This window comes from Saccopteryx leptura, chromosome 6, assembly GCF_036850995.1.
Source record: "Saccopteryx leptura isolate mSacLep1 chromosome 6, mSacLep1_pri_phased_curated, whole genome shotgun sequence".
Classification (NCBI taxonomy): domain Eukaryota; kingdom Metazoa; phylum Chordata; class Mammalia; order Chiroptera; family Emballonuridae; genus Saccopteryx; species Saccopteryx leptura.
In genome coordinates, this window is record NC_089508.1 from 107,670,224 (window position 1) to 107,683,724 (window position 13,501).

Below are 13,501 nucleotides of genomic sequence, written 5' to 3' on the forward strand. Positions count from 1 at the left end.
GTCCCAGATATCTCCTTCCATTACTGGAGCAATATATTGGTAGTCATAGAATCACAACACTTATTGATTTATTAATTAAAGCTATCAAAGATGAATTCATAGAATTCTGAGCCAACTCTTTGCCACTATTGTCATTTTAATGGTGATGTAACTAAGGGAAATATTTATCAGTAACAAAATCTGTGTTATAATATGCCCACATATGTTGCCTTTTAATCCTCATGACCCTGAGCTAGTGGCATGATTTCCTGATTTGATTCAATCATCATTAGACATTCTAGAGCAGTGGTCCCCAACCCCCAGGCCGTGGACTGGTACCGGTCCGCAGAGAAAGAATAAATAACATATTATTTTCGTTTTATTTACATTTAAGTCTGAACAATGTTTTATTTTTAAAAAATGACCAGATTCCCTCTGTTACATCCATCTAAGACTCACTCTTTATGCTTGACTCATAAGTCCGACAAATATATTTAAAAATACCACAGCTTTTACGCCAGTTGCATAATTTTATTTTGTGCATTTATCCGTCCCACCCTAAAGGCCGGTCCGTGAAAATATTTTCTGACATTAAACCAGTCTGTGGCCCAAAAAAGGTTGGGGACCACTGCTCTAGAGCATCTGATTTGTTGAGACAGGGTTTGTGAGGACAGTCTGAGGTCTGCCAATAGTATTAGGGAAATATTCAGCAAGATAGGAAACTAAAGGATGATATGTCTTGTTTCCATAAAAATATCAAATGTTAGATCTGGAAGTAATTTTGGTCTATCCACGCTAATATCTTTCTTTAACAGGTAAGGAGCCACAGTGGTTCACTGATTATTTATTCCAAGATTTCACAGCTAAAAAGGGTATGTTCTCTAGGATCGCAAGTCAAAAGCAGCATGCTGAAAGCGGAAGAAATGAGAAGTAGATGAAGCAGTTCCTAAAACCATTTTAAGCATGTGATGAAAGACATTAGAGGACACAGTGAAAAAGCAAGAATGTGTGAGACTTAGAGAAGGTTGTCAAAGGGTGGTACCTTTGTCATGTATGTGCCCTCACCACACCATGAACAGCTGTCCCTTCCTAGTGTTGGAACTGGACTACATGTTTGTCCCAAGTCCTGTGGTCTACGGTCTTTCTATTTCCATGACCTCTCTGATGACTTGCAAGAAGGAAGTTTCACATTTAGGTGAGGGAAATAGAATTTTTGCAGGGTTTACTACTTTTGAAAACTTAAAAAATCTGCTTAGTGGTATTGTTACTTGTAGAACAAATCTAATATTGAAAAGCTATAGATGAACAGGGCTGAAATTCTCTTTTAATTGCAGTTAGTGGCACTGTAAAAATTAGCAATTCTAAACCTACTGCAAAATCAAAATTGCTCCAAAGTACTACTATCCAATATGCTTATTTCTCTTATCAGTCGGCCAAGATGAATGATACGTTCAAAAGGCATTGGTATTATTGCTTTGTCCATCTATATGTCTGTCCTTGCGTTCATCCAATGTTTATCACCTGCATGATTTAATGCTAGATGGTATACTAGATTAATCTAGGTAAAGCAACAGCGTGCATAAATTTCCTTTGACTTCGGACGGCCTAAGTCCTTGATGCCTTTTCGATAAACTATGCTACAGAAAATCTAATGACTAATATAATCCTGCCAAAGCAGAGCAAAATATGTATGTTAGTAAGTCTCACTGTGTCTGAAGTTTTAGTGCTCTATGTTATGAATTGTTTTTGTTTCAATGCAAGTAACATATTAATTCATTTGTTAAAGATTCAAATATTCCCAACAAAGCAAAAATATCCTTTTCAAGCCCATGTTTGATATGTATCCTTCTAGATGGAAATATATACATATCTATAGTTATTATGTCAACAGACTCATACTGTACATGCTATTCTGCATCTAGCCTTTAGCACTTAATACATATTGCTTCATCAGTGCAGTTGTCCCAAAAATATCTCTGTGGCTACTACAGAATGTACTTTTATCTTTGGTTTAATAGTCATATTCATGTGTCAAGTAGAAAGAGAAACTATGATAACATTCGTTTTGTCTAATAGTAAAAAATTTGAGGCAACTGTGGAGGAATTGCTAATTTTCGGGTGTTTTTCTTTCAAATTTTTGCCTTCTATTGAGGAGTTGAAGAGTTAACAGCAAAACCGTAACTTTGTTTTCTGCACTGGAAAGTTAAAATTACAAGTCTCCTGATAGAGATGTCATTGGGGAAAACATCATCTGAACTCAACAGTAACTGACAAAGTGGGTTAAGACAGGCAATTCAGGTCATTTGACCATGAATTCTAAGGTGGATGATAGTGGATACACCATATTCTTTCTCTCTGTGGGATAGAATGACTTGCATAGCTAATTAGGTCTGTGGCTGAGACAGTTAACCTCCTGCATGCTAGAGGAAGTGCCTCAGTAAAAGAGGGACCATTTGAAACCCAGCAAAGCTGAGCTCAGAGTCATTTCAATATTTTTTCTCCTCTTTGCAGGAGATTAACCCTATTAGTATTTCATTAATATTGTTTATATTGAAATCTTAACCAATCGTTTTCTAATAAATTACCCAGAACGGAAGAGATTGGCCGGACCATTTCCTTCTCTTTTGTTAGTTCCCTTGCCTTCTGTTCATAGTGGTGAAAAGATGTGGATGGATGCATAACTTCTATAGATGCCATGATTAATTATGTCATTATAAGTGGCTTATTGTAACTGGGCCTCCAAGACACAGGGAAAGAATACAATTTTATTCACAAAGAAGATTGAATCAGTTTTAACTCCAGCATCAAAGGCTCTGAGTTGGTTGACTTAGACAGTTGTCTTGGGTTCAGGGGAGAATGAGTTCTCATTATGCAACTTCACCACCAAATCCTAGTTTCTCAATGTTAGCCAAAGCTGCCTTCTTCTTCAGAAACCTAAGTCCCCTCCCAAAGCCCAGGGGAATGTAAACAAATCTCTTTCTCTCAGGGTTACATGAAAAGCCAAGTCATCTCCAACACAATAAAATAAGCTGGTGAAGGAAAGAACCAATCAAATCTCTTTGATTCTGGGACTTACGGAAAGCACTTAGAAAGCCTCATAGTCTGCCCATCAGAGGGGAAAAAAGGCTCCAATTAAATGGGAAGAGTACTCATTTTAAGCACTCTAAAATGTTAAGATTTTTAAAATACAGTGCTTTATGTTCTGTAGAGCTACAACAAAGAATACGCTAACCTTAGTATTTACACACCAAGATTCTGCCAAGCCATTTCATAATGTACCTTAAATAAATTTCATGCTTTCTTACAAAAGGACGCCCCCTCCATCCCCTACTGATGGCCCGCACGTTCCCCGGCTTGTGAATTGTATAATTTGAAATTCCAGTGAGACTGGTAGCTTGAAGGTAAAGCTCCTGCCAATAATATTGTTGTACTCAGTGCTCAGAACTGTTACTGAATGGTCCATTTTCTATCATGATATTTTCTCTGTATGTTTTTTGGGGGGAGGGGGTAAGGACAGTTTCATTTCTGTTGTCTGTGTTCTGTACAGTGGAATTAATCACCTGTTGGTTCATTTCCACTATTTTTACCTATACAAAATATACCCCCTCTTCTTTCATAAACCATCATGCCCTTATAGTCCTTCCATTAGAACCTATTATTGGTAGTTTAATTAGCTGCAGAAATTCTTTGCTATTACCCTAATCATATGCTGGAGTTAGAATTTTTCTAAAACCTTATGAATAGCATGACTGGAGCACTGTCTACTGGGGAGAAATAGTGTTAACAGAAATTCAGAGATTTCAAAAGAGAAAGATAGAAGGTTTTAAGAATATAGCTTAGGAGGCAGTTAAAAATACAATTACCATAATTATATTTAAATTATAAAACTTCTGAGGGACTAAGAACAGGGACTTAAGAGACTATCTAGTTGACCCTTTGTTTTACACAGTAAGCAACAGAGGCACAGAAAAATAAGAAATCTGTCCCAAATCACATAACTGATTAGTAGTAGAGGGACCTGAATCTCTTTCTAATTCAGTCAGAAATCTTTTGCTTTTACATGATGAATCTGAGAGGCAACATTTAAAATCTCAGCTGTGGGGCAAATACAGTGCATTTAAAAATATTTTTTGAATTTTAAAATTTATGGTGAATATATCCTAAATATATAATTGTAATATAAGATTAGAAGCACTCAAAGGCTATTTATGTCAGTTGCAGAAATAATACACTTTAAAAACATTTATGAATATGTATCAACATTATTAGTGGAGTGTTGGATATTTGGTGAGTAGTGTGTGTGTGTGTGTGTGTGTGTGTGTGTGTGTGAGAATAAGGGACACAAATTCCTTTGTGAGAGAGTGGAACAAATGGATTCAGATACAATTAAAATCTCCCAAACTCTTTTGTCTATTTCTGGCATCAGCTTTGACCAGAATAACTTTTTGAAGTGTTTTCTCTCTTTCTCTAGTTGGTGGTTACAGATTCAATGACAATGTAGAGTAACGTAGGAATGTGGACAGGTTAATTTGTTTATTTGTTCTATCCATCTTTCCACCTATAGATCTGGATGGGTTTGGGGGAACAGTAAGTAGCACCTCATTGCCCTCATCGTTTCTATAGAAAGTAAATAAAATAGAAGAGCCAGATGAGTGAGGAAAAGCAGCCAGAAGCATTACAGCTGGTGGAGCTCTATGCCCATGAAAGAAAACAGAAAAAGTTGGGGAGTGTTGCTGCTACTCCACTTATTGAATTCCAACTAGGGTCAGACACTATGCAAGTCACTGAAGATACAGCAAATAATAAAACACGATCCTTTCCTTTTAAGAGCTTATAGATAAGTGGCAATATTTATGGTATTATGCATTAACTGATATAATAGAGACTTGCAAAGAATCTAGGACCATAAGGTCTAGAATGTTAAACTGTGCCTGGAAATGATGAAGCCTATGCTGAGGAGTGCGACTTACTATTGAAATGTTCAGCTTTATGTTTGTATCTTCACAAGACTAGAGATTTTCTGATGCTGGGGAGAGTATTATTAATGCTTATTTTATTTTGGAAATGTGTATCTATTTTTTTGTTTGCAAATAGAAAGTGCTTAATACATATTGAATGATAGTTTGAGCCTAACCCAATTTCTCAATAGCAACCAGGAAAGAATAGCCTCAGTTTAGTATTCTGAACAAGAACTCCAATTAGTCTAACAATTGATTAACCAATTCCTTTTAGTTAGATTTTCATTTGCCCATTGGAGTTGATAAAACTAGATGTTACTTTTGACATCTTTTAAATAAATCCTAATCCTAATATATTACATACTATATATTTTCATGTTATTTGCATTTAAATTACAAGTTGTTAGAGCTCAAAATGAACATTTTCAGTATTCTGTTCAGTATTGTGATGCCTGGCACCCAGTAAATTTTGATAATAACATCGAGTTTAATTAACTGGAAAGAGCCCATTAGAATCAGAAACTTGTATCATGTTTGAAGGGAAAAGAAAGAGATCTTCCCCTGGGTCCTGGATCAGAGGAATTTTTTTGACTCCAAATTGCCTTTTTACAGATAGTTCAATTTCATTGTGGCTTTAGGAAATAAAGGGGAAAATCACCTATTTGATGGGTTGTCAGCCATTTTCTCTGAGAGTCCTGTGGTTGTGAGTCCATGACTGTGACTTTCCCAGATCTTGAGTGGTTGCCACAGCATCATGAAGTGTTAAGTGTCTAAAGTATTGAGTTGGGGCTATGAAGAGACATTTGGCAACTAGGTTATTCTATGAAAGTTTATGTAACTGTCTGTATAGTTAAAGTACCATATATATATATATATATGTATCTATATGTGTATATATATATGTATCTATATGTATATATATATATATTTAATTAATAAATTCATAAATAAATAGGCTGTGATGGGTTAGCTTAGAAACCTAACCAAAATTATAATATTGTTTCTATGGGAATATAGATTTTTGAGTTCCACACTAAAGCCTAATAAACAAGCCTTTGGAACACCTTTTTTAGGTTAAGAATTTCCTATGTTTGCACTTTTATTATTTCTTCTTATCTTTTTCCCTATTATCTCTCTCCAGGGCTGAGGTCTAATAGTGATTGAGTGTGATTATAAACATACTACCTAGCTACCTTTTATTTCAGGTAGCAGGTACCAAAATAGCATGATATAATATAATAGGAAATGGAGATGATAATAGCTACACATTTCCTACTTTTCAGTAACGATAGAAAAATAATTGAGACGATATTTGTGAACACTAGGAAGAAATGTGATATATAGAAATCTGAATGCCATTATTCTCTCGCATACTGTATGGAAAGAAAAATGTAAACATCATTATTGTTCATCTCACTTCTTTATCCCAGACCAAGTGACCTTTCAGAGTCCTTTATTCTGAACAATCTAATGGCTTTTCTCAAACATCTATGGATGGCAGCTCCTGTAATTCCTTTGCTTTTACATGAGAATTGTATACAGTATAACTAACCAACCCCCAACATAATTTTTATTTGTAAACTTAACAGGATGAAGAAGTCAGTTTCAACCCATGGGGGAAATGACTTTCAAAGGCAAGCAAAATGCATTCCTGAACAAGAAGCTGGTGAAAATGGAAATTTCAGTTCATGTAGTGTTTTGTCACATGAAGAGGCTGGCTATTGGGTGGGGAGGGGTTACCCTGAGAACTGCTGACTTTCTCTCTCAATAAACTCCTGATGGAACAGTAACAGATGTGGAGTATTTAACATGTTCTGTCTTCCTGATCTTCCTCTTCAAGTAGGAAGCTATAGCAATGCTCTGGCAAAGGCTAACAAGGAGAAAAATAAAAGCTGAAAGTTCTAATCAAAACTCTAATCAGAAAGATGACAACTGGTGAAGATTATTAAATTTTCTTTGCTCTCTTGATGAATTTAATAAAGAACTAATCAAAGATCATTAGAAGGCTTTTGTGCCTGGCTTGCATTGTAACTGGATTGCAATCTGAATTTGTGTTTTAGTACGTTTTCAGGGGTGGGTTGGACATGTAAATATATTTAAAACTATAGATGGTTAGACTATTTTTTTAGAATTTTTAGTTAATGTACAACCCATGAAAATGTATAAGCTGTTTATTGTGCTCATCTACTTTGCCAACTAAAAATATAGAGGATTTTGATTTTGATCTTTAGTAATTAGAATTTTAAAAACTTCTATCAGTGTCTAACTCAAAAAATTTCTAATGATCTTTGATTAGTTCTTTTCTTAAATTATTAAGAAAATAAAAATGGTATCATTTAATTTTTAGAGCATAAAAATATGTAAATAACTCTGTAACTACCAGAGCCACTAGAAATTTATAGAAAATTGTGGTAATATCTTAAGAGATTACTCACTCCCCCTAACCAATTCTGAACATTTGCTTAATATTTCTTGTTTTCAAATGATCTCCCCATAGCCTTCCAACTACATTTTAAGTACTGCATTCATAGTAGCTCATAAAGCATGTATTTAGATTTCCTCATGAGAGTGGAACTCCATCCATTTCCAGAGCTCAGTTTTTCATTCCTCAGTATCTGATTGGTCTAACATAGTCTCCTCCCCACCCCTAACACTGCTTTAACCCAATAAATTTAGGATTATTTTCAATTTTTACATTCTTCTATCTCAAAAATTCACCCTGCCCTGTGAATCTAAGACATTTAATTTTTATTTGTCTTAGTGGTAAAACACCTCTATGCTCATCACCAAATAATTTGTTCTCATTAACATAAAAAGTTAAGATTAGCTTTGAGGGTTTTGGGGTTTTTTTTTTGTTTTTGTTTTTGTTTTTTGCTTAAGTATGGTTATATGCTTAATGAAGTATTTCTTAGCCTTCTACCTATTTTATTTATTTATTTAATTTTGCCAGAACAGAAAACTTATTCTGGAATTATCAAGATACATAAAGGAAACAAAAGATATAGTAGAGGCTTTAACAAATGAAAATATATATACTAAACTTTTACAATAAACTCTTTTATTAGATTCTACAGATAAACTGATTAATTTTGCAACTTGTATTTAAAGCAAAATTAGGTACTAAAATGGATAACTCAACTCTGAGTACACATAAGAGAAAAATGTATTTCTGTACTAGTTCTTATAATCTTTTTATAAAATGTCCATGACTATTTCATTTATAGAAGAATTTCAAACAAGTACTGAAATGGGTAGTATAAAAATCTACACACATTAGATGAGTCACACACTCTTACTAAATATTTGTGGAAAAAATCAACAATTTTTAAGTCTTTTAAAATAAATTTATTGGGGTGACATTGGTTAATAAGATTATATAGGTTTCAAGTGTATGTTTCTATGATCTGTATATTGCATAGTGTTCCAACCACCCAAAGCCATCTTCTGTTTCCCTTTACTACCTCCCCACACCATCCTTACCACTGTTAACCACCATATTGTCTATGAGTTGCTGTTGGTTTGTTTGTTTTGTTTATGCATTCGTTGCTTTCAGTTTTATATCCCACAGATGAGTGAAATCATATGGTTCTTAGCTTTCTCTATCTGACTTATTTTACTTAGTATGATATTCTCAAGGTCCATTTATACTGTCACAATGATAGCATTACATCATTGATTATGGCTGAGTTAATATTTCATTGTATATATGTACCACGTCTTCTTTATCCAGTCATCTATCAAAAGACACTTCAGGTGTTTCCATGTATTGAATAATACTGCAATGAACATAGGAGTGTATATATCTTAGGGAATAAACATTTTCAAAATTTTCAGGTAGATACCCAGAAGAAGGGTTGCTAGGTCATGTGGTAACCTTATTCTTAATTTTTTTAAAAACTTCTATACCATTTTCCATAGTGGCTGTACCAGTTTACATTCCCACCAACAGTGAATGTGGGTTCCATTTTCTCTACAACTTCTCCAACAATTGTTACTACTTTTCTTGTTGATAATAGCTATTCTAACAGGTATGAGATGATATCTCATTGTAGTTTTTTTATTGATTTTACAAAGAGAGGAGGTGGGGAGTGAGAAGTATAGTTGCTTCACTTTAGTTGTTCATTGCTCGCTTGTTGCTTCTTATATGTGTCTTGACTGGGCAAGCCCTGGGTTTTGAACCAGTGACCTCAGCATTCCAGGTCGATGCTATATCCACTGCACCACCACAGGTCAGGCTCTCATTGTAGTTTTGATTTGCATTTTCTCAATAGTTAGTAAAGTTGAGCATTTTTGCATATATCTATTGGCCATTTGTGTATCTTCTTTTTTTTTTTTTTATAAATAATTTTTTTATTTTTTGTATTTTTCTGAAGCTGGAAACGGGGAGAGACAGACAGACAGACTCCCGCATGCGCCCGACCGGGATCCACCCGAAACGCCCACCAGGGGGCAACGCTCTGCCCACCAGGGGGCGATGTTCTGCCCCTCTGGGGTGTCGCTCTGTTGTGACCAGAGCCACTCTAGCGCCTGGGGCAGAGGCCAAGGAGCCATCCCCAGTTCCCGGGCCATCTTTACTCCAATGGAGCCTCACTGCGGGAGGGAAAGAGAGAGACAGAGAGGAAGGAGAGGGGGAGGGGTGGAGAAGCAGATGGACACTTCTCCTGTGTGCCCTGGCCGGGAATCGAACCCGGCACTTCTGCACGCCAGGCCGACGCTCTACCACTGAGCCAACCGGCCAGGGCCTTATAAATAAATTTTTATTTTAATGGGGTGACATCAATAAATCAGGGTACATATATTCAAAGAAAACATGTCCAGGTTATCTTGTCATTCAATTTTGTTGCACACCCAACACCCAAAGTCAGATTGTCCTCCATCACCTTCTATCTAGTTTTCTTTGTGCCCCTCCCCCACACCCTCCCCCTCTCCCTCCTACCCTCCCCCCGCCCCCTGTAACCGCCAAACTCTTGTCCATGTCTCTTAGTCCCATTTTTATGTCCCACCAATGTATGGAATCCTGCAGTTCTTGTTTCTTTTCTGATTTACTTATAATGTTATCAAGATCCCACCATTTTGTTGTAAGTGATCTGATGTCATCATTTCTTATGGCTGAATAGTATACCATGGTGTATATGTGCCACATCTTCTTTATCCAGTCTTCTATATATTTTTTTACACTGATTAAAGCCTTTAAGCAAACTCTTGGCCAATACAGCAAGAATCCATAAAAGAGTAGTGTCCCTAACATGTTCACCAAGTCCAAGTTGGCCCCAACACCATGTCAAATCCCTGAAAATTGCAACCCAACTCCCAATTCAGTCCGTCAGGAGCTGTCACAAGGAGCAGGAGTCCAGGAAAAGTCCACATCCAGGAAAAGTTCGCATGGCACTGGAATTGTTGTCACATTTTTGCAGCTCACGTCCAAGTCCCAACGACCGCTGCTTCTAGTTGGTAATGATTCAGGTAGACTGGAAAAGCCATCTGCAGCATGTGTGGATATGGAGCTTCTGTTCTCCTCTGCCTGGAGAGATGAGACCAGGCCACTCCTCCCTGGAGCTCTGCGACTGTGGCCTGGCAAAGAGAACCCTGGGATAAACCAAGCTGGGTGGCAAAGGTAGATTCATAATAGAAGTTGGCAAAAGGGGGAAAGAGAGCTCTAAATTAGGACTAAGTCCCAGCCTGAAATATGAGTGGGGCATTGAGGTAGGAGAAATAAAGGAGACACTATATATTAAACAAAGCAGCAGAAAATAGGATTATCAACACCCACAACAGAGATCTTCAAGGGAAGAATAAAAAACCTAACTATTCAGGCAAGACATAGTTAAGTGGGCCTTGTGCAAATGAGATCTGTTTACCTGCTTCTTGGAAGAAATACCCTAGGCTCATCCACAGTGTCATAGACGGGGCTGATGGCCCTGGGCAGCTGCAGCCTTCAGTGGCAATCCCCAGCATTCTGGGCAAGGTTAGGTCATAGCTGGCTGGAGCAGGGCTGGAAGAGACTGAACCCTCCCTTAGAGGAGTGAGGGGGAAGCCTACCTTCCAGTGTCCCTGTTTCCTCACAGCAGAGGCATGTAAGCCTGACAGGCTTTAGCTCAATGACCTTCCTTTCCACTATTGAAGCAGGACCCGGATGGCATCCTATGAGACCCCTTTGGGACATTGGAGCCTTTAAGGGCATATCCTAAAAGCTGGTAGTTCCCCTGATCTCTATTGGGCTTTTTCTGCCTCTTGGTATGTTAAAGGCCATGCTCAGAAGATCTCGCTGAGGGGTTTGAGGATCCCCATCCGCCTATATAAATCTTTTCCATATATCTGGAGCTATTTGGAAAGAGACAAAACAGTGTTATTACCTGGATCAAATTAAGAAGGTAGTAGTTTGCAGGAGAAAAAGATTTGGTGTCTCCTGTTTATCAGTATTCAAAAGAAATTTAAAATTTTTTTAAGTAAAAAGCATGATATGGTAGACCCATGGGAGTTCCAGGATATGACTCCCCCCTTTAAATTTTTTTTTAATTGACCTTAAAATATTTGCTGGGGCCCTGGCCGGTTGGCTCAGCAGTAGAGCATCGGCCTGGCGTGCGGGGGACCCGGGTTCGATTCCCGGCCAGGGCACATAGGAGAAGCGCCCATTTGCTTCTCCACCCCCCCCTCCCTTCCTCTCTGTCTCTCTCTTCCCCTCCCGCAGCCAAGGCTCCATTGGAGCAAAGATGGCCCGGGCGCTGGGGATGGCTCCTTGGACTCTGCCCCAGGCGCTAGAGTGGTTCTGGTCGCAGCAGAGCGACGCCCCGGAGGGGTAGAGCATCGCCCTCTGGTGGGCAGAGCATCGCCCCTGGTGGGCGTGCCGGGTGGATCCCGGTCGGGCACATGCGGGAGTCTGTCTGTCTGTCTCTCCCCATTTCCAGCTTCAGAAAAATACAAAAAAAAAACCCAAATGAACAAACAAAAAAAAATATTTGCTGGGTACACTTTAATAATACTTTGACTTTAAAGATTGTAAGAATGACAAAATACAGTAAATACTTTTGCTCCATATGCAGGAGCATTGTCAGTTTAACCAGTTTAGGAAATCCAATAATAGAACAGTGCATACAGACAATGAGCTATAGCAAGCTTAGCAGCCTCTCCTGTTCTCACAGAAATTACTATAAATCCAGAATATGTATCCACTGTAACGTGGACATAGGACTGTTTGCCAAATGAAGGTATATGAGTAACATCCATTTGTCAAAGTTGTCCTGGTATGGGTCCTTGAGGGTTAACTCCAAATGAAGGGGCAGATTGTAGTATAGGACCCCTTGGACAGGATTTTCCAATCTGTCATGCTGCTTCCTGAGAAAGTTGAAACTGTTTACACAGGGCTGCAGCATTCTGGTGATGAATAGTATGAGACTGAATTGCTCGATCTGTCATGGTTGCTCCAAAAAATTTTCTTTTGGGTAGCTTGATCAACAAGGGCATTCCTAGGCCCTGGCCAGTTGGCTCAGTGGTAGAGCGTCAGCCTGGCATGCAGGAGTCCCAAGTTCGATTCCCGGCCAGAGCTCACAGGAGAAGAGCCCATCTGCTTCTTCTTCTTTTTTTTTTTTCTGAAGCTGGAAACGGGGAGAGACAGTCAGACATACTCCCGCATGCGCCCGACCAGGATCCACCGGGCACGCCCACCAGGGGCGACGCTCTGCCCACCAGGGGGCGATGCTCTGCCCTTCCGGGGCATCGCTCTGCCGTGACCAGAGCCACTCTAGCGCCTGGGGCAGAGGCCAAGGAGCCATCCCCAGCGCCTGGGCCATCTTTGCTCCAATGGAGCCTTGGCTGCGGGAGGGGAAGAGAGAGACAGAGAGGAAGGAGGGGGGGGGGTGGAGAAGCAAATGGGCACTTCTCCTATGTGCCCTGGCCGGGAATCAAACCCGGGTCCCCAGCACGCCAGGCCGACGCTCTACCGCTGAGCCAACCGGCCAGGGCCCCATCTGCTTCTTCACCCTTCCCCTTCTCCTTCCCCTCTGTCTCTCTCCTCCCCTCCCACAGCTGAGGCTCCATTGGAGCAAAGTTGGCCCAGGTGCTGAGGATGGCTCTGCAGCCTCTGCCTCAGGCGCTAGAATGGCTCTGGCTGCAACAGAGCAACACCCCAGATGGGCAGAGCATCCCCCTCTGGTAGGCGTGCCAGGTGGATCCCGGTCGGGCGCATGCAGGAGTCTGTCTGACTGCCTCCCCATTTCCAACTTCAGAAAAATACAAAAAATAAAAATAAAAAGGGGGCATTCCCTTGTGCTAAAGCTCCAGGGAGCATGGAGTAAGCTCGAGTATGTCCTATAAAACATGGAGCTCTATGTTGACATACAAGTCTTTGAAGAAGGAGGAACTGCTGAAATAGTTCATCAGCATTTATCCCTAAGACAGCAGCAGTCTTTATAGTGGAAACACCATAAGTAAATATTTGCTGTCTGTATATAGATTAAAGGGGGGATATGGCAAATGCTGAAAAAGCACGATCATGGCATATAATTCTAGACTTTGAGCTGATTTTAAGTTGACAGTTTCAGTATAAAATTGTCCATTGATTTGCAAGA